The 2,850-nt window shown below is 36.8% G+C and overlaps 1 protein-coding gene across 2 annotated transcripts in view; it reads left to right on the top strand.

Moving 5' to 3' along the window:
- TRIM33 (tripartite motif containing 33) overlaps positions 1-2,850 on the top strand; it is an 82,043-nt gene that overhangs the window by 28,816 nt on the left and 50,377 nt on the right. For both annotated transcript variants that reach the window (XM_023515486.1, XM_023515487.1), the window contains one exon: positions 2,213-2,329. The gene's annotated coding sequence lies outside the window, so the exon portion shown is untranslated. The remainder of the gene's footprint in view (positions 1-2,212; positions 2,330-2,850) is intronic.

A 2,850-nucleotide genomic window follows, 5' to 3' on the forward strand; every position in this document is an offset into this window, starting at 1 on the left:
TCATTGTTGTTTGGCGGGGCCGGACTGGGGATTCGAACCTGCCACCTTAGGTGTATGTGACTGGAGCCTTAGCTGCTTGAGCCACAGGCGCCGAGCCATTTTTTTCTTTTTTTGAGACAGAGTCTTACTGTGTTGTCCTCGGCAGAGTGCTGTGGCATCACAGCTCACAGCAACCTCAAACTCTTGGGCTCAAGTGATTCACTTGCCTCAGCCTCACAAGTAACTGGGACTACAGGTGCCCACCACAATGCCCGGCTATTTTTTTTTTGTTGGAGTTGTCCTTGTTGTTTAGCAGGCCCAGGCTAGGTTCAAACACCTCAGTGTATGTGGCTGGCACCCTAGTCACAGAGCTATGGGTGCCGAGCCAGCATACTTCCTTTTCTCTTAACAAACTTTTCTGTGTGTTAACAATTTCATAGCCTTTCCTCTTGTCTACGGTAGCTGAGACCTTTACGGAGGACACAGTAGACATCTAGATGCTCACAGTCTTTCTCCTCATCTCAGTGCCTGCCTTTACTTTTGTAATTTCATTGCCCACGTAGGCAATTAGGAGTTTGTCATTACCTCGAACTCTTCGTTTCTAGTGACATTTTCTTGACTGTGGCTTAGCTAGGCATCAGATTTTTAGATTGTAACATGGGCCTTTATAAGACTGACATAAAATCTCTCGAATCTGTTGATCTAACAGAGTCAGTTGTTCATCTTGTTTGGCTGTACCAATCAGTACTGTACCCTGACCTTAAAGTTCTACCTGGTCTTTCCCTTCTGCTTTCTTTTAGGTCTTTTATATTTGTCTGACAATGATTCTAGAGTGTACCTGTGATTATAACATTCTCATTATGATTCTTCAGGGATTTCCCATTATTGAGAGACTTAGAGAATAAACTACAAAAGTAACATGGTATACCTGGCCCTTCACAGTCTGTCTCTGGATTTTACCAATTATCTCACATTCTGATCTTTGCTTATTTTTCTTTGGCCATTTTGAAGTATTTATATTGCCATAAGAATGCCTTTGGACTTAGCATTGGATACCATTTTCACTTCTCTGAGATTTCCTTGAGGCTGATTTAGGTGCTGGGGATTTTTTTAGACAGTCTCACTTTGTCACCCTTGCTAGAGTGCCTTGATGTCATAGCTCACAGCAACCTCCAGCTCTTGGGCTTAGGCAATTCTCTTGGCAATTCTCTTGCCTCAGCCTCCTGAGTAGCTGGGACCACAGGTGCCCGCCACAATGCCCGGCTATTTTTTGTTGCAGTTTGGCTGGAGCTGGGTTTGAACCCGCCACCCTCGGTATATGGGGCTGGCACCCTACTCACTGAGCCACAGATGCCACCCTAGGCGCTGGGTTTTTGCTTGAAATTATACATGTCTCTGTTATAACTCTTGTCAGAGTATGGTATCATTTTATATTTATGTCTTTTAGAATATGAACTATGATGGATCCTTTTGCCCATGTAAAAAGGACATAGAAGAAACTAAAACTTGATTTAACAATTTCCAAAGAGGAAATTAAACTAGCAAAGAAAACCGTTACTCTAGGTTCTAAATAACCAAAGAAGTGTAGAGTTTAAGTTTGAATTTCCACTAGAAAAATTTCATGTGTACCATTCATGTTGACAGTGTTAAAATAAAACTGGTACCGTTTTAAAATGGTATACAGTATAACCCTTTTGGAAGGTTTGACAATATGTGATGCATGAACTGAAAAGTTATTTCAGTTGTGATTATAAAGATAAGATAAATAAAAGTCAGATATAAAATTAAATATCACAATTATACTTGCATTTGAAAGTATAAAATTAAAATAGATACTGAATATACATTACAGTCCATAGCAGTGATTTTTTCTTTTTCATGTTAAAACTATGGATAATTTTGATAATATTTTCTATAATCTGCTTGTATTTTGTGATTTATGGTGTATACAACTTACTTCAGTATGTGGATTTCTAAAAAGATGTAATCCTGAATCAAAGCTGTAAAATTAGAGTACACAAACATTTCTTGAGTAGTTTTTTCTTTTATAATGGCTTAGAGTCAGAAAGGAGGGGATTGCCAGCCAAAAGTTGGTGTTGAGATAAGGAACAAAGTGGCCAGCATAGGGAGCTAATCACTTCAATAGGGTTTCATAAGGTCACATAGTTGTTTTTTATTTCCAAAATCTTAATTGTGAATTTTGTCTTAAGTGTAGCTTTTGTTTTGGTTTAAGGTATCAATTTTTGGAAGAAGCTTTTCAAAATCAGAAGGGTGCAATTGAGAATCTGCTGGCTAAGCTACTTGAGAAGAAGAATTATGTCCATTTTGCAGCTGCTCAGGTGCAGAATAGGTGAGTTTTGCCATACCATAATTTTACTTTAAGGATTTTTAAAAAGAAATGACTCTAGTTTAAATTTGTTTTTCTAAAGTTAGATTAAGCATATACAGAAAACATTTCTAGGGGGAAATGGTAATGAATTTTAGATTATAATACTTACTAAGCAAAATGATATTGATTATAAAATCCCATATACTCTTTCAGGATACATCTTTGACTATGTCATAATTAATAAGACTCCTGTATATAAACCTTAAACTTGGAAAAAGGAATTAATATAGAGAGAGTTGAATTAAAATACTTAGAGATTTTGTGGAACATACAATATAGAAGAAAGAGTGTCAGTGGACAATTCATTTCCCCATCTGTAAAACAAGCATTAAAAACAGTGCTTATCTTGGGAGTAGTATTGTAAGTTGAATACAGAGTATAGTTTCTTGCACATAGTAAGAACTCAGGTTTCAGCTACTGTTACATTTATCATTATTATTCAAAAAGTATTTCATGATGACACATCTCTAAATTTTTTTTTT

Source organism: Otolemur garnettii, unplaced genomic scaffold (assembly GCF_000181295.1).
Source record: "Otolemur garnettii isolate 467f Iridium unplaced genomic scaffold, OtoGar3 scaffold00073, whole genome shotgun sequence".
NCBI classification, from domain to species: Eukaryota; Metazoa; Chordata; class Mammalia; order Primates; family Galagidae; genus Otolemur; species Otolemur garnettii.